This window comes from Cryptomeria japonica, chromosome 10 (genome assembly GCF_030272615.1).
Source record: "Cryptomeria japonica chromosome 10, Sugi_1.0, whole genome shotgun sequence".
In the NCBI taxonomy this organism is placed as follows: domain Eukaryota; kingdom Viridiplantae; phylum Streptophyta; class Pinopsida; order Cupressales; family Cupressaceae; genus Cryptomeria; species Cryptomeria japonica.
This window is the reverse complement of record NC_081414.1, coordinates 211,527,635-211,553,995: the sequence shown is the minus strand read 5'-3', so window position 1 is coordinate 211,553,995 and position 26,361 is coordinate 211,527,635. Positions and strand designations below refer to the sequence as shown.

General features: G+C 34.3%; 1 long non-coding RNA gene across 6 annotated transcripts in view; it reads left to right on the top strand.

Annotated features, from left to right (window-relative positions):
- The first annotated feature begins 215 nt into the window (after positions 1–215).
- Positions 216–26,361, top strand: part of LOC131037661 (uncharacterized) — a 114,836-nt gene continuing 88,690 nt past the window's right edge. For 3 of the 6 annotated variants that reach the window (XR_009359280.1, XR_009359278.1, XR_009359283.1), the window contains exons 1-7: positions 16,595–17,668; positions 18,034–18,549; positions 19,033–19,162; positions 19,293–19,376; positions 20,157–20,215; positions 20,437–20,499; positions 20,766–20,851. This is a non-coding gene — a long non-coding RNA (uncharacterized LOC131037661). Of the gene's footprint in view, positions 435–6,385; positions 6,460–16,594; positions 17,669–18,033; positions 18,550–19,032; positions 19,163–19,292; positions 19,377–20,156; positions 20,216–20,436; positions 20,500–20,765; positions 20,852–26,361 lie in introns of those variants that run through there. The other 3 variants (XR_009359279.1, XR_009359281.1, XR_009359282.1) reach the window with 3 other exon arrangements.

Genomic DNA, 26,361 nt, shown 5'->3' with positions numbered 1-26,361 from the left:
CAAATTTCCACTTAATAAAATAAATACTTATGAACTAAAATATTTTCAGATTTTCTTAGAGCAAAGTGCGACTATATTAAGAAAAGTAATTGAAACTTGAAACATTTATTTTCGAAATATTTTTTCCATTGAATCACCCGCGTAGGAGAGCCGATGCTTTTTTGTTTTTTTGAAAAACGCGTCGTCCATATCCAACCAAACGGCTATCTCGAACGTGGGAGGCTGATATATTTGGTATGGAAATCTTTAATCGTATCGTTGGCCATGAATATTTGATAATGGCAGCAGCGGAATGGGAGAGACAAAACAGAGGAGGTGATGAGAGGCAGAGCAGAGGCGGTGATAGCGAAGGAACATGAAATACAGAGGAGAGGTGGTGATAGCTGAGGAACGGGAGAAGCAGAGGAGAGGAAGAATTTCTTCTTTCAGTCAATGTATGTCAGTTTTTAGTATTTATTATCTCACATTTCTTTCAAAATCATGGTTAGACTTTGTTTATGTTATATGTTGAAAAAAATCTGGTGTGAGAAATTGCTAATGATGCTTCTCAATTATGAATTTCTTTACAAAGGCCTTTTCCATTCATCTCAACCTGGCGCTTCCTCATGGTTTACATTTGAAGTTTGAGGAATTTCCCATTGCCCATCTTTGTCATCTTCAATTCCCTTGAGCCCATCAACCAGCTATCCCTCATTTACAAGTTCCAGTCTCTCAAATAAGCACTGGCTTAAACCATAAATTTAGGGCTTCAGAGGGTAAAGAGTATTTCCATCTGGGGCTACTTGAAATGCCATTGGTGTCAGACTAAATTGTTATTACTACCCGCTAACATGGAACAAGGCATTTTTCTGGATTTTGACCACATGCGAAATAAGAAAATAGCTTAAGAGCATCACGTTTTTTTAAATGACAGGTCATATTCCTGTGGCTGTTATACTTTCTTTGTTTCTAATTTCCAACAGGTTGTGGCAATATGGTATGTACTGACTCTTTTATGGCAGTTCCTAGATTTTTATGGGTTTTTAGGGTTTGAATCCTGCAATGGGTTTTTGTAATATATTAAAGTAATTTGGGCCTTTGTAATGCATATTTGAACAGAATGAGGAAATCTATTTTTACAGAGATTGAGATAATTCTCATAAGTTTATTCAGAATAGTAGTCATTTGGCCAGTTTAATCTAGTAAATTTATCCTTCATTTAACTTGAAGTTCAAATTTGAGTTATCCTGTTAAGTTATTCGGCAATTCTGTTTTGTGAGTGACCAGCTTGATACCAAGAACCAAATGACTATAAAAAATTAGACATACTATATTTGACTGGCAGTAAACAACATTATGTTTGGTTTGCTTTGGCTTCTATAAACATATTTTTATAGTTTTGAGTCGTTGACAAATGTAGGTATGCAAATAGGGTGTGGTTCTAAAAGTGTATGGAAACTTGCTTGAGTAGTTTTGATAGTGTAGGCTTTGGTTACAGATTTACATGGACAAAATAATGTTAATTCAAGTCTCTCACTTGTCAGAAGGTTTTGGGGATTATGAATCATCAATTTCCTGAGCTCATTCCTCTATTTTCTTTGCATCTACAACCCTCCATAGGTATATCCTCATACCAGTCATCTAACTTATTCGATTTTGGGTCTGGAATCTTAGTAGTCATCTCTATGCTTAGGTTTCTTGTTATCAGGGTCAGGTATTGTTTTAGGTGGAAGAAAAGGAAGGCTAACTACAAGTTACCGGGTACTGCTAGTAAAGACTGGGTCCTGGTACAGGTACTTTTTGGGTATTGGTATGGTTGGGGTACAACGTTTGGGTTCTTCCTGGGTGCAAAGGACCCACAGAGAACCCAGTCACCTAGGAAGAACCCAAACCGTACCCAAGCATAGTTTCATACATTAAAACTTCAGTTTTACTCTCCATAGCATTGTGACAGAAGTTATAATCAGAATATGCCAGCAAGCAAGCAATTAAATATCATTTAAGTTGCATTTGTGAACTATACCTATGAACATGGAGTTAGTTAACTTTATATGAGCATTAATGAGATTGATTTCAGTTGATGTACATTATGTATGTAGCAGCTGTTTGCTTATGTTTTGTGAAATCGCTTTCCTTGTGTTGTTAATGATTTGACATTTTGTCAAATGTTTAAAAAATAGAATTGAACCAGATTTTGCACTTGACACTGCTAGTGGTTGTGGCAATCCAATTGATTGTGGTTCAAATGAAATTGAACCAAATGTTTATATTGACCTTGATGCTTCTGATGAAGAACATGAATATTTATATCGAGTAATTTGAATTTTCATTGTGTAATGACATTTTTAGACTTGAGAATTTTCATTTTTGCAAATATATATATATGCGGACGTACCTGTACCCGTACCCGTGTTTTTTTTTTTTTTGCTGTACCCATGAATCCGTACCCATATCTGTATCTGTACTCGTTCCCGAATCAGTAACTTAGGTTAGCTATTACCATAAAATTGGATCATTTACATAACTAAGGAAAAAGGAAAATATTTGTCTACTGGAGGATGTTCCCAAACCACCAAACTCAATAGCATTTACTAAAAAGCAATTCCAAAATAATGTCCAAATTTTTGCTTCTCAATTACTCAGTTTTTTTGTGATGGTCTCAAAATAATAGCACATTAAAACTTGAACTAGAAATTTGCTACTAGAAAAGAGAAATTGTAAAATAATAAACCAAGCTGAGAAGTATCACCATAGATCAATACAATCTATATAACATAGTCATACAATTCCCTGTTTTACATCTAGACGCTAGCAAATATTTTATCCTCTGTAATGCAAAATTGTATTATTTTCTACTCTTGCACAACAACAGATAGATTTTTGTCCTCCTTCACAACGAAATCTGCAGGTCAGCTACTTCAGTCCTACACTATTTATTGACATCAAGATTTATGGATCCTCTAAAAATGTTGTTCTTTTTTTTTGTTGCTAAAGGCTACAGTTGATCCTTCCTTAATAAGATTCATTTCCAAAACACAAAACCCAACACATGGACACAAGCACTTGAAATAACAAAGAAGCACACACTGTAATGTCCCCTAATTAGTTACACTTTAATTTAACCTAAATTTGACCAAATCTATAAATAGGTAATTGGGTTTTATAGGCGTACCTTTGTATACTGTTTTCTTGCAACAAAGTTAGAGAAAATATATGAAATAATACTTAAAACTGAAATATGAATTATATTAAATGATATCAAATCTGCTATATTAATGACTGTTAGAATTATAATTGTGAGATATAATCAGATTATTATATTTCCTAAATGAGATCAGATTATTATATAAAGTCAGTTTGTAAGTCAGTTACTAATCAATTGCTTTAGTCTATTAGTTGGATAGGGTGTCCAAGAAACTGTCCTTCCAAGGCCCAATGGCAGAATACCATATCCCCCTTGGCTCCATATAGCAGGTGTTAGGCAACCATCATGGAGTGGCGTACCCAGCGAGGTGTTCTATTGCCGTTCCTCCTCATTTATGATAATCAATTTGTACTTGACGTAGTTATTATACTTCCATTATATTATATTGCCTTAGTGTCTTATATCAGATTGTTAACAGTTCTTTCTGTTAGTATTACTTTAAATTAGAATTATTCATTAATTGTTATTGCTGCATCTTATATTATTAGCATGGTACAGTATCAAGCAATTTATACAAACTGAATTTGAGTGCCTTATTCCTTCTAAATTTAGTAACATATATATATATGTGTCTCTCTCTCTCTCTCTCTCTCTCTCTCTCTCTCTTGTCTAATAGTGTTGTCATGTATAATCATTTTAATGCTATTTTAATAATTATACATTATTTGCTTCTGAACTTAATATCATATTAATTCCATTAATTTAATTAAGACCATATATATATATATAAATATAAAATACAAGCTATTATATTCCTTTATTAAATCAGAATTCCTATACGTACCTGTCACAGGCCTTCTTCTCTTTTTATTATCCTTGCTGGCAGTTTCTGTATATTTCTGTATCCTTGCTGGCAGATCTGACTTTCTTGTTCCCCCGTGTATTCTCCTTATTCCCATTTGCACAGGGGGTTAAATATAATAATTTCAATATGATTTTTATATATTATATGGCAAAATTTATACTCATTATTTCTGTTATAAATGGGGGACATGACACAGAAAAAAAAGAAAGAACTGTTAACAATCTGATATTAGCACCGTTACACATGAAGCTCTAGTTTTTCAAGGCCAGGAATGGGGGACAATAGAGCATCGTCCTTAGCCATGGAAACTCCTACAACTTTATTTTGTAGCACTCCATGACATTATGCACAAGTCACTTAGAGGGGCTCCTTATTCACTCATACATTGGGTTCACAACCAATAGATTGTCCAGTGGAGTGTTGGTGAAAATGGTGATGATAGTGGTGATTGAGGCCATAGTTTGTAGAGGCAATGCAACTAGGGCTTTCTTCATGCTATCCCTTTCTTCATTGTAGACATATTTAATAACAAGAGTGAATATGAGAATACAAGGTAGAGGTAGAGGCCATGGTGTGAAAGGCCACAAAGAATTATGGTGACCTTTTCTTAAAGTATGAGATCCCTAGATGATTTTCTTCTTAGCTTTTAATCTCCTTTTGTTTAGCTAAACAAATTATGCTTTCCTCTTTTATAGTCATGATTCTTGTAATTTCATTGCCAAATAATAATCATTACAATTAATTAGATCCTTGAATGACCGCATCACTTGGTATCTTTGTACCATGCTGTCTTGTAGGTCATTGTTACTCTCCACATGTTACAGTCTGTTTGATGGTCTTGTGTCTTGTGTTGTTGTTGCAAAGTATATGTTGTATTGTGCAGCTTAGGTTTATATATTTTTTATTTTTCTGTTCAGTTTACTTTTAGGCATAACTTTGATATAAGATTCTTTCCATTTTGCTTAATTTTAGGCATTTTTTGTTGCAGTTTATTATTTTTTCTAATTGTGTGTTGGTCAATAGCCTTGTAATTAAAATAACTGTTAAATATAAGGAAGATTGTTGCAGACCAGACTGAGAGTTTGCAACTTCTACTGCACCCATATTTTTTTAATGGTCTCCTTTTTTCCAAATTGGTTTTCCAAAATTGAGGCCCAACTCTAAATTTTTATTCTAAATGAAAAAATTGAATCAATTACACAAACCTAGTACAAATAGTCATTAAACAAGTGCACAAAAACAGTCTAGGAAAATAGAGTCACAGGTTTCTAATATTCAGTTAATGGTTTGTTAATATTTGGCCATTGTCTAGCTCTCTAGGCAATTTTGCTATCTAGACATCTCCTCTCTATATACATGATTGAATAATGGTATGCTTGTAACCTAAAAAATTTGAATTTGGTCTACTGTTGAAGAGGTTTCGGTTTGTGATGATTTTGACATGTAGAACTGAAGACCATTCTTTGAACTATTGCCTAACATTCAGGGGTTGGACCTGCCACAACAAGGTCATCTATTTAATGGATTCATGAAGGAAGATTGTTGCAGACCAACTTGAGAGTTTGCAACTTCTACTACACCCATATTTTCTTAACGATCTCCTTTTTCCCAATTTAATTTTTCAATTACACAGATGTTGTACGCATACTAGTTAAACAAGTGCACAAAAGTAGTCTAGGAAAACAGAGAGTCATAGGTTTTTAATATTTAGTAAATGAGTTGTTGATATTTGACCATTATCTAGTTCTCTAGCTAATTTTGCTACCCTTACATCTCTCCATATACATGATTGAATAATGGTATACTTGTAACTTAAAAACTTTGAAATTAGCCTATTGTTGATGAAGTTTTCATTTGTGATGATTTTGACATCGATAACTAAAGACAATTCTTTGAACTGTTGCCAAACATTCAGAGGTTGGACGTGCCACATTGAGGGCAGACATCTATCTCATAGATTCATGAAGGAAGATTGTTGCTGACCAAACTGAGAATTTGCAACTTCTACTATACCCATATTTTCCTAATGGTCTCCTTTTCCCCAGTTTGGCTTTCCAAAATTCAGACTTAGCTCTAAAGTTTTATTTTAAATGAAGAAGTTGAGTCAATTAAATTAACCTCGTACAATAGTCTTTAAACAAGTTCACAAAAATAGTCTAGTAAAACAGAGAGTCATAGGTTCTCAATATTCAGTAAATGGGTTTTTAATATTTGGCCTTAACTAGCTCTCTAGCTAATTTCTCTATCTACACATCTCTCCATACATATGATTGAATAATGGTAGATTTGTAATTTAGAAAAATTGAATTTGGCCTATTGTTGATGAAGTTTTTGTTTTTGATGGCTTTGACATGTAGAACTGAATGCTATTCTTTGAACTGTTGCCTAATATTCAGGGATTGGACCCGCTACATGGAGTGCATCTATCTCATGGATTCGTGAAGGAAGATTGTTTCAAACCAGACTAAGAGTTTGCAACTTCTACTACATCCATATTTTCTTAATTGTCTCCTTTTGATCAATTTGGTTTTCAAATATTGAGGCTCATTACAATTGTTTTTAAATGAAAAAATTGAATCAATTACACAAATCTAGTACAAAAAGTTATTACAATAGTGCACAAAAATAGTCTAGGAAAGTAGAGAGTGATATGTTTTAATATTCAGTAAATGGATTGTTAATATTTGACCATTATCTAACTCTAGCTAATTTTGCTATCTACACATCTCCTCTATGACATATGATTGAATAATGGTTTATTTATGACCTAAAAGATTGAATTTGGCTTATTGTTGATGAAGTTTTTATTTGTGATGAGTTTGACATTTAGAATTAAGGACTATTCTTTGAACTGTTGCCTTACATTCATGGGTTTGATAAGCCACATGGATTGCCTCTATCTAATGGATTCATGAAGGAAGTTTGTTTAAGATCAGACTGAGAGTTCGCTGCTTCTATACCTATATTTTCTTCATTGTCTCATTTTTACAAATTTTCCAAAATTGAGGCTCAACTCTAAATTTTAATTTTAGATGAAGAAACTGAACCAATTAAACAAATCCAATACAAATAGTTATTAAACAAGTGCACAAAAATAATTTGGGAAAACATAAAGTCATAGGTTTTCTATACTCAGTAAATGGGCTGTAAATATCTGGTTATCATTCTGCTTTATAGCTAATTTTCTTATCTACACATATCCTATCCGTACACATGATTGAATGATGGTATAATTGTAACCTCACTTTTTGGAATTTGGCCTATCATTAAAGTTATCATTTGTGATGATTTTGACATGTAGAACTAAAGACAATTCTTTCAACTATTGCATATCATTTAGAGGTGTCTTTCAGAATGACTCATGAATGATGAGTGTTGCAAATCAGACTGAGAGTCTGTCACTTGTACTGCACCCATATATTCTTAATGGTCTTCTTTTTCCCATTTAAGTTTTCCAAATTCAAGGCTCAAGTCTAAATTTTAATTTCAAATTAAGAAACTGGATGAATTACACAAACCTAGTACAAATAGACATGAAACAAGTGTGCAAAAATAGTCTAGCAAAACAAAGAGTCATAGGTTTTTAATATTCTGTAAATGGGTTGTTAAAATTTGGCCATTAGCTAGCTTTCTATCTACAAGTTTCCTCTCCTTACACATGATTGGATAATGGTATACTTGTAATTTTACCTAGAACAATTTAATTTGGCCTATTGTTGACAAGATTTTCATTTCTGATGATTTTGACATGTAGAACTCAAGACTATTTTGTTTGAATGGTTGCATAACATTTAGGGGTTGGACCTGCCACATGGAAGACATCTATCTCATGGATTAGCGAAGAATGATTGTTGCAGACCAGACCTAGAGTTTGCAATTTCTACTACACCCATATTTTCTTAATGGTCTCCTTTTTCCCAATTTGGTTTTCTAAAGTAGATTCACAGTGGTAATTTTTTGTTATAAATGAAGAAACTAAATCAATTACACAAAGATAGTACAATTAATCATTAAACAAGTGCAAAACAGTCATATGCTTTTGTTATTTTGTAAACTTCTTGTTAATATTTGGCCATTATCTAACACTCTAGGTAATTTTGCTAGCTACACATCTCCTCTCTTTACACATAATTGAATAATGTTATACTTGTAACATAAAATATCTGAATTTGGCCTATTGTTGATGAAGTTTTCATTTGTGATGATTCTGACATGTAGAATGGAAGATTATTCTTTGAGTTGTTGCCTAACATTCAGTGAAGGAACCTGCTATATGGGTTTGTATATCACATAGATTCATGAAGGATAGATTGTTGCAAACCAGATTGAGAATTTGCAACTTCTACTACACCCATTTTCCCCATATTTTATTAAATAGCCTTGTTTCTGTCAATTTGGTTTTCTAGGATGCCGAATCAATCAAATCAATGGCTTGAACTAGCTTGGATGCTTTTAGGCTAAGCTCTAAATTTTTATTCTAAATAAAAAAAATTAATGAATTACACAAACCTATTACAAATAGTTATTAAACAAGTGCACAAAAATAATCTAGGAAAACAAAGAGTAATAGGTTTTTAACATTCCATAAATGGGTTGTTAATATTTGACCATTATCTATATCTATAGCTAATTTTGCTATGTACACATTTCCTCTCCGTATGCATGATGGAATAATGGTTTATTTGCAACCCAGAAAATTTGAGTTGGATTACTTGTGGGCCAAGGGGTTGAAATGTCTTGGTTGGATGTACCGTGCCCTTGGGCTTAATTGTGGAGAATAATAGTCTCTTGGTTCTCTATTGTGCTTTCCCATCAAATTGATCATGCCAACATTGCACTTCTATATGTGTGTGCCTTTGATGCAGTAGAGGAGGAGCAAGACTCAAACCAATCATGAACACCACTTTGGGGTGTTGCCACTTTGTGATCAAGGGAGATCTTTCTCGCAACTCACCTATGCAACGATGTATACACAACCAGGCCTTCCAAAGGCACCATATAACCAGTAGACTTCCAACTTATCCACAGCCTTGCCAAAGGCTTATCTCAAGTGAATGTGATGTATTCAACCTAATTTTGCCACCCACGTGGTTTGATGACACCTTATAAGGCCTATTCACTATATTGCTCCTAGAGGCCTAGTAGCCCTTCCAAATAAGACTGTCAAAGATAAATTTTTACACAAACCCTTTCTTCACAAACAGGGACCAGTTTCAGACACCCATTAAGGAGTTTTAAATTATATCTCCAAATGGCTATGCGGTCTTTTGGAACATGTCACCCAAAAATAAGATTTCTCGCTGCAGCAGGGCCTAATTAGGCCACCTTTACAAAGCAAGTACCAACAAATCAATTCCCAAACTTCTCTCTCCAGTTTGCAGGGTCTTGTTACATTACATATGCTCACAAATCCACCATTAGCCTTACTGAATCTTCTCTCTACCTTGTTGTCTTCACAATTCGCCTTCCTAACTAGCCTAACACATAGAGATGTCAGGCTTAGGGTTTGAGGAAACCCCTCCTAACTCCATCCTCTGCTACAAACTCAAACAAAAACATTAAAGAAAAATCAAAATCTTCCATTCCACCGAGTTTGGTCAATTCTTGTATGGTGGAGTGTAGTATTGTTCACATTTTGGGTACAAACCCCTTGTCACCTAGGGTTTACAGGCGGTCTACAAATAAACAGTTATAACTTGCTTAATTCTCTATGAAATCGAACCAAACTTGATGCAAAATGGAGTAGACTCAGAGCCCTTTCATTTACACTGGGTCTCACAATCCAATCTGCCTGTACTGAACCTTACAACGTGCAGAAAGTACAGGAAAACTGCTAAATTTGCAGAAAACAGAGTATTCTTATTGCTTAATCCTCCAAAAGTGTTCAACAACCATGCCTCGACCATGTTGAGGCTATTTAAACAGGTTTGGCCTGAATTCCAATGGCCACAACTGATTTTTAAACAATATGACCGTTTACCTTCCAAAGTTGTCAAGTTGCGAAGCAACTTTGACAACTTTTTGACAACATTAGCATTTTTGCACTAAATGACCCTACATGAACTAAAACATGCACAAATGGTCTTAATATGACCTTATTACATCAAATGAACAATAAACATGACCCTAGACACCTATATGCATTCTTTGACCAACTTTTAGGTGCTCCTGCATTTGCCTTACATGACCCTAGACCCTAGAACAATAAACATGACCCTAGACCCCTATATTTATGTGTATGATTCATAATTATGTATATGCTTCATGCCTTACTTGTATACGCTTAATGCCTTACGTAGTTATGTGTATGCTTCATGTCTTATGTGTATTTAATTTTATGCTTCATGCCTTAAGTATATTTATGTGCATGCCTCATGATTTACGCGTGTATTTATGTGTATACTTTATGCCTTACATGTAATTATGTGTATTTTTCATGCCTTATGTGTATTTGCTTTAATGCTTCATGCCTTACGTTTATTTATGTGCATGATTCATGCCTTATGTGTATTTATGTGTGGACTTCATACCTTATGTCGATTTATGTGTATACTTCATACCTTATGTTTATTTATGTGTATGCTTCATGCCTTATGTGTATTTATGTGTGTATTCTTCATGACTTAGGTGTATTTGCTTGTATGCTTCATGCCTTAGGTGTATTTATGTGCATGCTTCATGCCTTACGTGTATTTATGTGCGTATACTTCATGCCTTACGCCTATTTATGTGTATACCTCATGTCTTATGTGTATTTATGTGTATGCTTCATGCCTTATGTGTATTTACTTGTATGCTTCATGCCTTATGTGCATGCATCATGCCTTACGTGTATTTATGTGTGTATACTTCATGCCTTACCATCTATTTATGTGTATACTTCATGTCTTATTTGTATTTATGTGTATGTTTCATGCCTTATGTGTATTTACTTGCATGCTTCATGCCTTATGTGTATTTATGTGTGTATTCTTCACGCCTTACCATCTATTTATGTGTATACTTCATGTCTTATGTGTATTTATGTGTATGCTTCATGGCTTATCTGTATTTACTTGGATGCTTCATGCCTTATTTGTATTTATGTGTGTATTCTTCATGCCTTACGTGTATTTGCTTGTATGCTTCATGCCCCAGGTGTATTTATGTGCATGCTTCATGCCTTGTGTGTATTTACGTGTGCATACTTCATGCCTCACGTCTATTTATGTGTATATTTCATGTCTTATATGTATTTATGTGTATGCTTCATGCCTTACGTGTATTTACTTGTATGCTTCACGACTTATGTGTATTTATGCGTGTATACTTCATGCCTTACGTCTATTTATGTGTATGCTTCATGCCTTACGTGTAATTATGTGTATGCTTCATGTCTAACGTGTATTTACTTTTATGGCTCATGCCTTACGTGCATGCTTCATGCCTTATGTGTATTTATGTGTGTATACTTCATGCCTTACGTCTATTTATGTGTATACTTCATGCCTTACGTGTATTTATGTGTATGCTTCATGCCTTACGTGTATTTACTTGTATGTTTCATGCCTTACGTGCATGCTTCATGCTTTATGTGTATTTATGCATGTATAGTTCATGCCTTATGTCTATTTATGTGTATGCTTCATGACTTACGTGTATTAAATGTGTATGCTTCATGCCTTACGTGTATTAAATGTGTATGCTTCATGCCTTATGTGTAATTATGTGTATGCTTGATGCATTACATTTATTTACTTGTATGTCTCATGCCTTACATGTATTAATGTGCATGCTTTATGCTTTATGTGTAATTATGTGTGTATACTTCATGCCTTAAGTCTATTTATGTGTATGCTTCATGCCTTACGTGCATGCTTCATGCGTTATGTGTATGCTTCATGCCTTACGTGCATTTATGTTTATGCTTCATGCCTTATGAGTAATTATGTGCATGCTTCATGCCGTACATGTATTTATGTGCATGCTTTATTGCCTTATGTGTATATACTTGTATGCTTCATGCCTTGTGTGTATCTACTTGTATGCTTCATGTCTTACGTGTATTTATGTACATGCTTTATGCCTTAATGTGTATTTATGTGTGTATACTTTATGCCTTATGTCTATTTATGTCTATACTTCATGCCTTCTGTTTATTTATGCGTGTATTTACTTGTATGCTTCATGCTTTATGTGTATTTATGTACATGCTTCATGCCTTATGTGTGCATACTTCATGTGTTACGTTTATTTTTGTCTATTCTTCATGCCTTACATGTATTTATGTGCATGCTTCATGCCTTATGTGTATTTATGTGTATGCTTCATGCCTTAGGTCTATTTATGTGTATGCCTCATACCTTATATGTAATTATGGGTGTATACTTACTGCCTTGAAGTCTATTTATGTGTATGCTTCATGCCTTACGTGCATTTATGTGTATGCTTCATGCCTTATGAGTAATTATGTGCATGCTTCATGCCGTACATGTATTTATGTGCATGCTTTATTGCCTTGTGTATTTACTTGTATGCTTCATGCCTTGCGTGTATTTACTTGTATGCTTCATGCCTTACGTGTATTTATGTACATGCTTTATGCCTTATGTGTGTATATTTTATGCCTTATGTCTATTTATGTCTATTCTTCATGCCTTATGTTTATTTATGTGTGTATTTACTTGTATGCTTCATGCTTTATGTGTATTTATGTACATGCTTCATGCCTTATGTGTGTATACTTCATGCGTTACGTTTATTTTTGTGTATACTTCATGCCTTACATGTATTTATGTGCATGCTTCATGCCTTATGTGTATTTATGTGTATACTTCATGTCTTAAGGTCTATTAATGTGTATGCTTCATACCTTATATGTAATTATGTGTATGCTTCATGTTTACGAATATGTTTCATGTCTTACCTGTATATGCTTAACGCTTTACACAATTATGTGTATGCTTCATGCCTTACGTGTATTTACTTGTACGCTTCTTGCCTTGCATGTATTTATGTGCATGCTTCATGCCTTACGTGTATTTATGTGTGTATACTTCATGCCTTACATGTATTTATGTGTATTCTTCATTCCTTACATGTATTTACTTGTATGCTTCATTCCTTACATGTATTTACTTCTATGGTGCCTTATGTGCATGCTTCATGCATTACATGTAATTATGTGCATGCTTCATGCATTACATGTAATTATGTGCATGCTTCATGCCTTACGTGTATTTATGTGTATTCTTCATTCCTTACATGTATTTACTTGTATGCTTCATTCCTTACATGTATTTACTTGTATGCTGCCTTATGTGCATGCTTCATGCATTACATGTAATTATGTGCATGCTTGTATTTATGTGTATTCTTCATTCCTTACATGTATTTACTTGTATGCTTCATTCCTTACATGTATTTACTTCTATGGTGCCTTATGTGCATGCTTCATGCATTACATGTAATTATGTGCATGCTTCATGCATTACATGTAATTATGTGCATGCTTCATGCCTTACGTGTATTTATGTGTATTCTTCATTCCTTACATGTATTTACTTGTATGCTTCATTCCTTACATGTATTTACTTGTATGCTGCCTTATGTGCACGCTTCATGCATTACATGTAATTATGTGCATGCTTTATGCCTTACGTGTATTCATGTGTATGAATTACGCCTTACGTGTATTCATCCGTATGATTCATTCCTTGCGTGTATTCATGTGTATACTTCACGCTTTACATGTATGCTTCATGCCTTATGTGTATTCATTTGTATGATTCATGCTTTACGTGTATGCTTCATGCCTTACGTGTATACTTCATATTTTACGCCTTACATGTATTCATGAGTATGCTTCATGCCTTACATGTATTTACATGTATGCATTATGTCTTATGTATATTTATGTGTTTTCTTCATGCCTACTATGTTTACAGCATGTTTGCTCCATGCCTAATAATTGTCAAAATAGGAAATTGATCTAGAGTCTACAAGAGCTTTCAAATGCTGCCCTGAAACCTCACCTTATCAAGAAAGCAAATAGATGCCATTAGGTTGATATTTTGTGGTGTTTTGCAAAAGCCTATAATTAAGATATCTGAACCTTCCGATAAGTAGGGCTCTTGAATTCTCGCTTTTGGCAGAGAAGAATGTGAAAGATGGGAAGAGGTCAAGAAGTGATAAAAAGGAGTATTAAATGTTGTTCACAAGCCTGTAGGTATACACTATACAATGAAGTATAGGATGTGTTACCTTACAAACAACCATGAAAATATGAGATAGGAATACACCTCGCAATCCCCATACATGGTAAGAAATTGTGTATGATATCAAATGCAATAACAACTCCTTGAAGGTACAAACTGGATAACATAAGATAAGCTTGGTATTCCATAGCAGGACACTAGTTATAGGCCAATAGTCATGAAATCAGGTAAGGAGCAGCTTATATTAATAGTACCATCCTCTTGGGTGCACCCGGAGCAAGAGAATGTGGATCCTATTCAAGGATCAATATGATCTCTGGATAAAATGTGAACTGAAAAGAAAAACCCACAAGTATAATCTGAAACATGAACGAACTTGAAACCCTGGATAAAATCTGTACTGAAAAGAAAAACCCACTGAGTATATGTATGTATGCATATGTATGTGCACGCGCGCGCACACACACACACACACATATATATGTATGTATGTATACTACTGTAGACATACATTTTGGGACTGGTTAAAATCCTATCACCAAAGACTGTCCAACCATTTAAGGCATGTGTTGACACCGACAAAATTGTAACTATGGCAGAAACAAAGTGTTGATCCTCAGAAAGGTTTGATGATTCTGCTCATAAACACTGATGCAATTAACCACTCAGTGATGCCATTCCTTACCCTGATGCACCAATTAAAGCTAAAATTCAACATCATCCAAGATCTCCATGATCATTTCATCCTTGGGTACACTCTTACCTGCTATACATAACATAGCTATTTCATGTATGGTATGGTCAATCATCAATAAAGAAACTGAAACGCATCTATGGACAGATGATTTCTTTGCTTTCAAACAATGTTTTTGATCCAGAATGGTATTATTAGATTCCTACCACCTATGAGGAGATCCTATTATAGATAAATAAAAATAATCCATTGAAGAAAGATAGATGATATCATCTACGATGCAGCACCATAGTAGTGTTCTATGTTTGCATCTTGGGAAAGAAGACAAGCATTAATTGATAACATCACCAATTAAGGTCATAGATGTGTGTCATGCTTCTAATTCTCATCTTAAAATATGGAAGGTTCCCTTTCCTACATTGACTCAAAGAAATAAATCTAAGCATATTCCTTGTAGATGCAAAGGGGGAATTGATTTTTGCCTCTTAAGGATGAAGGAAAACTTGTCTTGTGATTACAAACTTTTCCAATTTCCAATGCTTTGGTTATGTTGTTAGTTATGGGCAAAAACATATCCTGGATCAAATTTGCAACTTGAGATAATATCAGAGTAGTGCAGTGGAAGTGAATTGGTGATGACTTTTTATAAAATGCAAAGATAGAAGTTGCGAAGACCAAGCCATTCCAAATTGGAGATCATTCCAAACACTATCCAGGATCATTGCTTGAGGACGAGCAATCTAGGGAAGGGCAGAGTGTCATATCCCCTGCTAGTGTATGTGTCATGCCCCATCATAAGAAGGTACCTGAATAACAAAGAAGGAATATAAGATATTTCCCTGAATCGTAGACTCCTATATACTGATCAGGTCATTAAAGAAAAAAACTTATTAAATACTAGTTGGCCAGCCTTTTTTGTAAATGCTACTCGGCTACCTTAATTACATCAAACTTGAAAGGGGACAGCGATTCCTTGCAGGATCGTATCTCTGCAAAATAAAAGGTCATGACCACCCGCAAATGAAGATATAAAAGGAGAATTTCCATTGGGTAAAAAGGATGGTGAAGAATGAGATCTGATCGAATAAAAACCAGAAATAACAGATAAGAAGTCAACATGTGAAACAAGTAAAGTATAGAAATGTAAGAGACCAATAGAATTATTCCAGCTTTGAATTTGAATAATTAATTACTGCAATTTTTTATCTGAAATATACGATAGTTCTGATCTGCAAAAAAGGGGAACAAGAAGTTAAGAGATTGATTAAGCAAGTGAGATCTGATAGGAATTTGAAAGACAACAAGTAATTGGATTATTAAGCAGTGATAATCTAAAACTAAATGACAGTATGATATATCAGAAAAAATATTATATTCCTGAAGCAATTGGTATGCTATATGTTGAATCCTATGTTTGTTAGTTTGAGAATTTAATGATATATTTATTTATTTAAGTAATTATGCATTTGATTTTTGTAAGGAAATCATGATAAGAAATTGCAAGGGAACATAATAGGGAGGTGCAGGAGTGTGGGCCTCCTCAATTAAGATGTCCACCCATTGAGTTGGTACTCGTGGGCCAAGGGGTTGAATTGTCGTGGTTGAATGTTCAGCACCCTATCATGCTTTCCCCTGAAGTTTCTGATGTGGTTGATCCAGAGTAATAAGTTATAATGTGCATATTTACAATAAGAGTTTCATTATTATTTGCTTCATGTTGGTTATTTTTCCAAATTGAATTTTTATAGTGTAAGAATACTCTTGTAAATAAATTGTATTATTGGTATTGTTATTTTTGGGCAAAATTCAAGTAATTCCCGAAGGGGGACATTACAACTCATGCCTTCACCGATCCAGTGCGTTCTTCGGTTGTGAACCGTTGCGGCATTCATGCTGATGATGTCGCATGTGTTCATGTTTGTGTCAGGCCCTCGTTGGACTGATGTGCTTGCAAGATCTGTGCCCCTGTTGTGCTATTGTGCTCACAAGTCTAGGTTGTTATGCGATCATGTTGGGGATGAGGTCACTCGATTGTGGCTTCACTGGTTCGTAGCTGTAGTTCAAAAATGTTCATTGATAAAAAAAAATAAAAAAAAATAATAATGGTGTACTTGTAATCTAAAAACATTGAATCTGGCGTATTGTTTATGAAGTTTTCAATTATGATGATTCAACATTTAGAATTGAAGACTATTGTTTGAATGGTTGCCTAACATTTAGGGGTTGGACCTTCCACAAGAGGGGACATATCTCATGGATTCATGAAGGAAGATTGTTGTAAACAGACTAAGAGTTTGCAACTTCTACTACACCTATATTTTCTCAATGGTCTCCTTTTTACTAATTTGGTTTTCCCAAATAGAGGCTAGCTCAATTTTTTTTATTTTAAATGAAGAAACTGAATTAGTTAAACATACCTAGTACAAGTCATTACAAGAATAGTCTAGGAAAACAGAGTCGCAGGTTTTAAATATTAATATTCAGTAAATGTGTTGTTAATATTTGACCTTTATCTAGCTCTCTAGCTAATTTTTCTATCTACACATCTCCTCTCCATACACATGATTGAATAATGGTATACTTGTACCCTAATTTTTTTGATTGTTGATGAAGTTTTCATGTTTGATGATTTTGACATGTAGAATTGAAGACTATTCTTTGAGCTGTGGTCGAACATTCAGGGGTTTGACATGCCTCATGGAGGAGATCTCTCATGGATTCATGAAGGAAGATTGTTGCAGGCCAGATTGAGAGTTTGCAACTTCTACTACACCCAAATTCTCTAAATGGTTTCCTTTTTCTCAAATTGCTTTTCCAAAATTCAGGTTTTGATCTAAATTTTTATTATAAATGAAGAAACTGAATCAATTACACAAACTTAGTACAAATAGTCATTGAACAAGTGCACAAAGTTAGTTTAGGAAAATAGAGTCATAGGATTTTTATATTCAGTAAATGGGTTGTCGATATTTGGCCATCATCTAGCTCTCTAGCTAATTTTGCTATCTACATCTCCTCTCGAAACACAATATTGAATAATGGTATTTGTGTAATCTAATTTTTTTTAACTGGGCCCATCGTTGAAGTTTTTATTTGTGATGATTTTGACATCTAGAACTGAAGACTATTCTTTGAATTGTTGGCTAACATTTAGGGGTTGGACATGGCACATGGAGGGCGCCTATCTCATGGATTCATGAAGGAAGATTGTTGCATACCAGATTGAGAGTTTGCAATTACTAAACCCATATTTTCTTACTGGTGTCCTTTTCCCAATTTGGTTTTCCAAAATAGAGGCTCAACTCTAAATTTTTATTTGAAAAAGTGAATCAATTAAACAAACCTAGTACAAGTCATTGAACAAGTGCACACAAATAGTCCAGGAAAATAGAGAGTCATAGGATTTTAATATTCAGTAAATGGGTTGTTAATATTTGGCCATTATCTAGCTCTCTAGCTAATTTTGCAATCTACATATCTCCTTTGCATACACATGATTGAATAATTGTAGAGTTGTAACCTAAGCAATTTGAATTTGGCCTATTGTTGATTATGTTTTCATTTGTGATGATTTTTACAGGAAGAACTGAAGACTATTCCTTGAACAGTTTCCTAACATTTAAGGGTTGGTCTGGCACATGGAGGGGATCTATTTGATGGATTCATGAAGGTATATTGTTGTAGACGAGACTGAGAGTATTCAACTTCTACTACACTTTTGTTTTCTTAATGGTCTCCTTTTTCCCAATTTAGTTTTCCAAAATTGAGGCCCATCTTTGAATTTATATTTTACATGAAGAAATTGAATGAATTGCACAAACCCACTACAAATAGTCATTAAACAAGTGCACAAAAATCGTCTAGAAAAACAAAGAGCCATAGGTTTTTAATATTTAGTAAATGGGTTGTTAATATTTGGTCATTATTTAGCTCTCTAGCTAATTTTGCTATATACACATCTCCTCTTTGTAGACACAATTGATTAAAGGTATAGTTGTAACCTAAAAAATTTCAATTTAGCTTATTGTTGAAGAATTTTGACATATAGAACTGAAGGTCGTTGTAACCTAAAAAATTTCAATTTAGCCTATTGTTGAAGAATTTTGACATGTAGAACTGAAGACTATTCTTTGAACTGTTGCATAACTCTCAGGGGTTGGATGTACCACATGGATGGCAGGTATCTCATGGATTCATCACTGCAAACGGATGACTATCTGCTACATGTATTTATTTTGAATGCATGCCATACTGTGTATGAAGCTACAACTATGTTTTTTTAGGTATTATTAATAAATACAATAATGTTTCATAATTTAGGAATATTCGTTGTAAGTTTTCTAATATTGATTAGTTATTGTATATAATTTCTTTTTGGTTACATGATTTATTGATTATGAAATGCTTGAGAAGGTTTCTACACTGTTTAGGCCAAAGCTCATGACTGCTGGTGCTAAAGTATATCCTCAAGACATTGACAATACTCACTTTTGGGAGGTATAGCAGTTGTTTATTTTGACATAATTTTTGATGAATTGAACCATTCTTAACTAATTTTCTTCTCCAAAAATTTTGTATTTTCAGTATGGTGACATCTTTTGTAAGTTCATGTTGGTTGTAGCTTGTAGCCACGTACAATTTGGTCGACTTCTAGGCCTTGCTCAGTGATGGATTTATTTGTATAAAGATAGAATATAGAAATTCTCACAAACCATGATGAAGTTTTCTTGAATTAATTGATTAGAAAAAGTATCAATTTGGGAAAATTGTGATTTGTTTTCTTTTTGATTCTCTGTTGGTGATGAAGTCAAGTTGATTGGGTATTGACAATATGCGAGTAAGATTGGAAATGCAGGTCTTAAGGCTCTCTACTGGGATTTAAGCTCTCCCAGCCTTCCTGGTTGGTGGTGTAGGTGCTCTTGTTTGGATGGTGGAGTACTACTTTTTAGTCTTCATTTATTTTAGTGGTTTGACTTTTGATATGTAACATGGTAAACTGCAGCATGATATATTATTACTGTAAGATTTGTTTGTTATGAATGTAGTCTTCTTAATTCCTATTGCAAACCTCAATTAGAGAAGAGCTTTTGACTGATATGAAGCATCTTTAGCCTATTAAGTGAGATTTCTTATGTTTGTTATGAACGTAGTCTTCTTAACTGCTATTGCAAACCTCAATCAGAGAAGAGCCTTTGCTTGATATGATAAATGTCCAGGCTATCAAATGGAATTTCTTATGTTTACTGGCCTTTTTGACTTTTTGAATTTCTGTTGCAGGGGAGTTGTAATGCCTTGCTTATAATGAATGTTTTGGGATAATTTTTTGACCTTCCATGGTGAGTGCCCTTATTCATTTAATTTAATGGGCAGTTCATTGATGGAAAATGTCTTTGCTTTATAAGGATTTATTGGGAATGACTCATGCAAGTAGGTTGCTTTGTTGCTTGATGTGAGGTGATGGCCATGCAAGTTTGTGTGTATTAGATATCATTGCTATCATTTGTATAACTGTGAAGTCCTCATAGAGGGTTAATTTGTTTAGGAACTTGCTTTGCAGATTGCAATCGACATGGAACATGCAATTCAACTGAAATCTGTGATTGTGAACTGGGTCAAACTGGTCTGATCCATTCATTTAAATTTTTTTTTTTCATGACTACTCTCTGTTTAGTGTGATCTTGTCAAATGGTGCATTTAGAAATTAGACCATGGTGTTATTATGCAAACAAAGTTTTTACAATTTCCAATTAACGAACACTCCCCTCTTTTTCTTACATTAAATAGTCTAGACCTTTAACAAATTTTGTTAATTTGCTGCTGGATGTAGTGAGAAAATGTAGCTTACATGGAGGCATTTGTGATAATTAACCCTTCCATAAAGTGCAGGGGGTAAGCATGTGGCCATATGTTGTTGGAGAATTGTGCAGTTTGAGAAGGTGAAGGCTAGGGCCCTATGGAGCTGCTATTTGAAGGTAAGTGGCTATGACTTCTGATTGCTTGTTTCTCCTAGTGAGATTTACACTTCCTTTCGGGCTATCTTCCAATACATTTACAATTCATGGACCCTTTGGAGTTTTCATCTTAGAATAGATACAAGCTTTAATAATGAGTGCTTTCAAATTATTAATATTTATGGGGTTGGTTATGTAGTAAATGACTCACAATGCAAATTCCATCTTTCTAGCAACTAGAGAATTGCAAGACACAATTTCTCAAGCACTTACAGGCTATGTTTCAATATATTTATAGTTAATGGACCCTAGGGGGTCTTTGACATGGAATAGATAGAAGGTTCAATCATGTCTGTCCTAGAATAGATAAAAGGTTTTATTTATGAGTGCTATAAGTTTTTGATATCTATGGGTTAACTATGTAGTATATGATTTATTATGTAAATTCCATCTTTCTAGCAGTGAGAGATTCAGAAGAGACCCAAATTTTGTTTGACTCACAACTGAAAACCATTAAGTCTTATCAGAATCAAGCCAGTGTTAACCTCAAACAATCCTCAGTTACTGAGAGTAAACAAGTTGAGCTTGACCAATTAATTGTTGCTTTTATTTCTCATTTTGTGCATCAAAGATCCAATTTGAGTAAAGCAAGATTAATAAATTTTTCCAGTCATTTGAGTCTTCTGGCTATTTGGGCTATTTGGACACTCTCATTGGATGTGCCTTATCGGAAGATTAACAAACTTCCAAGTACTGCAAATCATCTTTCCTAATGAGATTGTTTTTAAATCGACAAGCAACAATATCTAACAAGGTCTGTTTCTTTCCTGTGAGTTGTTTGTTATTGTGAATCCTTTCTCATTCCATCAAGACATTAATAAAAGAATGGTAATTTTGAACATCTCCCCAGTTTGCAAGATAGGTATATTATTTAATAGTTCTCAGTAATCCAAAATAAGTCCAGCAAAATAAAAATTAGGTTAATGAATTTGGAAGCCATTTAGTGAACTTCAAAAAAATAGACTGACATTGTGGTAGGCTAGAGGGATGATGTTAAAGGAAGTCTATCAAAGAATTTACAATTTGAGCCTCAGCATTACATAAAAGCAGAAGTATTTAGTACCCTATTATGTCAAAGCTTTCTTTGCAAGTATTGGTGAAATTTTAATTACAGAATGGGCATATGTGAGAGCATAGTTTTTGATAAGCTTTTCTCTAAGTCCGGCAGATCCTTTCTCTCAGCTTTTGTCTATAGTTGGTTTAGAGGGATGATGTTAAAGGAAGTGTATCAAAGGATTTAGATTTTGAGTTTCACCAATACATTAAAAACAAAAGTATTTAGTAACCTATTATGTCAAAGCTTTCTTTGCAAGTATTGGTGAAATTTTAGTTTCAAAATGGGCGTATGTCATAGCAGAGGTTTCCCTAAGCTTTTCTCTCATACCAGCAGGTTCTTTAGCTCTTAGGTTTTAGATATTTAAAAGCATCTGTGTTAATGGATTTGTGGTTTTAGATTAGTAGCCTTTAGTGAACCTTTGGCAGCTTTTTATAAAAAATATTTTAAATGGGTTTATACTGCATAGCCTTCTTTCAACTCAGTGCTGTTACCATAGGTTAGAAAGTGACATCATGGGTCCTATCACTCACTTTCGTCTATTAGAATAAAATGGTGCAAAGTGTATATGAGCTTTGATCTATGAAAATCAGTTCCTTGTTCATATCATATTAGCACACAAGCACTTCATGTTACTTTGTGTGGGATTTTTAAAAATTTTTCAGAGTGCTTGTAATCAAACTTTTTTTATGACATAAGACAAAGACAGGCAAGATTCCTTTCACTGAAGATAGGCTTAATTGCATATTTGGGTTTATATTATCAGTCTATTTCAAAGCTGTCTTGTCTTTTTTTTTTTAATATAAAAAACGTTTTTATGACAGGCATTATGTCCTTTTTTCCCAGTTTAGTTTGTCACTACTCTGTTGCAACTATGTAATTAAAATGTATGAAAATTGGTGTTACTACTGATATGGTTTTATTTGATCAGTGGTACTTTTTTCGAATGTTTTTTGTATATTATTATGCAATATAAAAATATATTGGTCTTTTTAAAACTGCTGAAAGATGAAATGGAATACAATACTGGGCGGCAAGCCAGCCCTTTCCGCTTATCCAGCGGGAATGCAAGAAACTTGGCGGTGAACCAGCCAAGAGAAACACACAAAGGCACAAATCACTCGATCGCGATATTTCAGCGGGAGGACTGAAATTACACACAAATTCAACTCAACCGCTTATGCAACGGGAGGACCATTACAAACAATCATCACTCAACCGTTTATGCAGCGGGAGGACTGAATTACAATTCAATTGAGATAGGCGGCAAGCCAGCCTCTTCCACTTTTCAGCGGGATGAGAGTTATAAGCCAGAATTGGTTAGTAGTACTACTACTTAACCTTACAATAATCAAGATAGTGAGAGAAGAAGAGTAATGCTGAACATCCAAATAATAAGCATGAAATTTCTGCTAACATCAAAATCTGCAAGCTGGAAATGCAAAACCAGTAGCCTATGGATTCACTAAAACGCTCATAACTCTATCATTACTGACCCAATTCACCCAAAATTAGTTCTAAACTAATGCTACACCAGCCACAATGAAAACAAACCCAAAAGAGGCTATCAAAACACCCATATTTATTTTGCACGCTTCCCAATGCACTCACTAAACCCAACACCTAACCTAGGAAGTTCGATTTTCAAAATAAAAATCCACACTCAAAATAAGATGCTAAAAACTTACAAGATGCATCGCCAGTGGTAGGAAGGAAGGATGAGCCGGTACCCAGAATGATGGAATCGCCTGGCCAAGAGGTATGAGCAAAATACACTTTCAGCAGCTCCGCGACCAGCAACCAGAAAACACTCCAATATCACACAAAACACTCCACAATCTACAACTCACTCACCAACAACACTGGAAATACATGGACACAGGTAGGTACTATCTTGCAAGTACGAAATTGAGACTTAGCTAAGAAGCCACACTTTTCATCAAATTAGCTAAAGTTCAGCGATTTTAATGCTGGAGTGTGAGGGTATCCAATTGATTTTAGGTTCATACCATTGGAGGCTTGTTGACTATAGGTCTCTGTGCATGGTTAGTCTGAGTCTTCTATTGTTGTTAGTTCAACCATGAATGTTCATCTAAGTTGCACTAGAATTGGGTACTTAATGAATCTTCATGGTTTGAAAATCCTTTTATATCCCTTTAAAGATTGCACTGTTTCTGTGGCATTGTGAGTGTATCTCTTGCTAAGTAGGAGTTAATTTTATGTGAAATCTGTCTATCGGCAACACCAACCATTACTATCACCGTCCTTAGGTTTTCTAAACCATATCCTTTTGCTCTTTATTTTATCTAGTTTGAGGAGTAAAGCATCATCAGATAGCCATATTAGATGCAGATCAGCTTGTCAGATGCATAGATTCCCTCGTGATTACCAGTTAATGACATCAGCCCTAAGTTATCCTAAGCTTAGTCATGACCTGACATTAGAAATCTTGATGTTATCTTGTTTGGACAGTCAAAAGGCATACATAATTACCTTATACAAGAGAGATTAGGATGTACTCGATGCATTTTATTCTGTGTTGACAAAAGTGCCGAATTTCCCCATCAACATATACTTCATGCGTTATGTGTATTTATGTTTATACTTCATGCCTTACGTGTATTTATGTGTATGCTTCATGCCTTCTGTGTATTTATGTGTATGCTTCATGCCTTCTGTGTTTTTATGTGCATGCTTCATGCCTTGCGTTTATTTATGTGCATACTTAATGCCTTGCGTTTATTTATGTGCATACTTCATACCTTATGTGTATTTATGTGTATGCTTCATGGCTTGCGTGTATTTACTTATATGCTTCATGCCTTGCGTGCATTTATGTACATGCTTCATGCCTTATGTGTAGTTATGTCTATTTATGTTTATACTTCATGCCTTACGTGTATTTATGTGTATGTTTCATGCCTTTTGTGTATTTATGTGTATGCTTCATGCCTTCTGTGTATTTATGTGCATACTTAATGCCTTGCATTTATTTATGTGCTACCTTATGTGTATTTATGTGTATGCTTCATGCCTTGCGTGTATTTACTTATATGCTTCATGCCTTGCGTGCATTTATGTACATACTTCATGCCTTAGGTCTTTTTATGTGTATACTTCATGCCTTAGGTCTTTTTATGTGTATACTTCATGCCTTATGTGTATTTATGCGTGTATTTACTTGTATGCTTCATGCTCTATGTGTATTTATGTACATGCTTCATACCTTATGTGTATTTATGTGTGTATACTTCATGCCTTACATCTATTTATGTGTATACTTCATGCCTTATGTGTATTTATGTGTGTATACTTCATGCCTTATGTGTATTTATGTGTGTATACTTCATGCCTTAGGTCTTTTTATGTGTATACTTCATGCCTTATGTGTATTTATGCTTGTATTTACTTGTATGCTTCATGCTCTATGTGTATTTATGTACATGCTTCATACCTTATGTTTAATTTATGTGTGTACTTCATGCCTTATGTATTTATGCGTGTATTTACTTGTATGCTTCATGCTCTATGTGTATTTATGTACATGCTTCATACCTTATGTGTATTTATGTGTGTATACTTCATGCCTTACATCTATTTGCGTGTATACTTCATGCCTTATGTGTATTTATGTGTGTATACTTCATGCCTTAGGTCTTTTTATGTGTATACTTCATGCCTTATGTGTATTTATGCATGTATTTACTTGTATGCTTCATGCTCTATGTGTATTTATGTACATGCTTCATACCTTATGTGTATTTATGTGTGTATACTTCATGCCTTACATCTATTTATGTGTAAACTTCATGCCTTATGTGTGTTTATGTGTATGCTTCATGCCTTATGTGTATTTATGTGTATGATTCATGCTTATGTGTTTTTACTTGCATGCTTCATGCTTACATGTAATTATGTGTAAGCTTCATGCCTTATTTGTATTAATGTGCATGCTTCATGGCTTATGTGTATTTATGTGTGTACACTGTATACATCATGCCTTCCACTATTTATGTGTATTATTCATGCCTTACGTGCATTAATGTGCATGCTTCATGCCTTACGTGCATTAATGTGCATGCTTCATGTCTTCTGTGTATATATGTGTATGCTTCATGCCTTCGTATATTAATGTGCATGCTTCACGCTTATGTGTATTTATGTGCATGCTTCATGCTAACGTGTATTTATGTGTCTGCTTCATGTCTTCTGTGTATATATGTGTATGCTTCATGCCTTCGTATATTAATGTGCATGCTTCACGCTTACGTGTATTTACTTGCTTGCTTCATGCCTCACATGTATTTATGTGTATGCTTCATGCCTTATGTGTATTTATGTGTGCATACTTCATGCCTTATGTCTATTTATGTTTATGCTTTATGCTTTGTGTATTAATGTGCATGATTCATGCCTT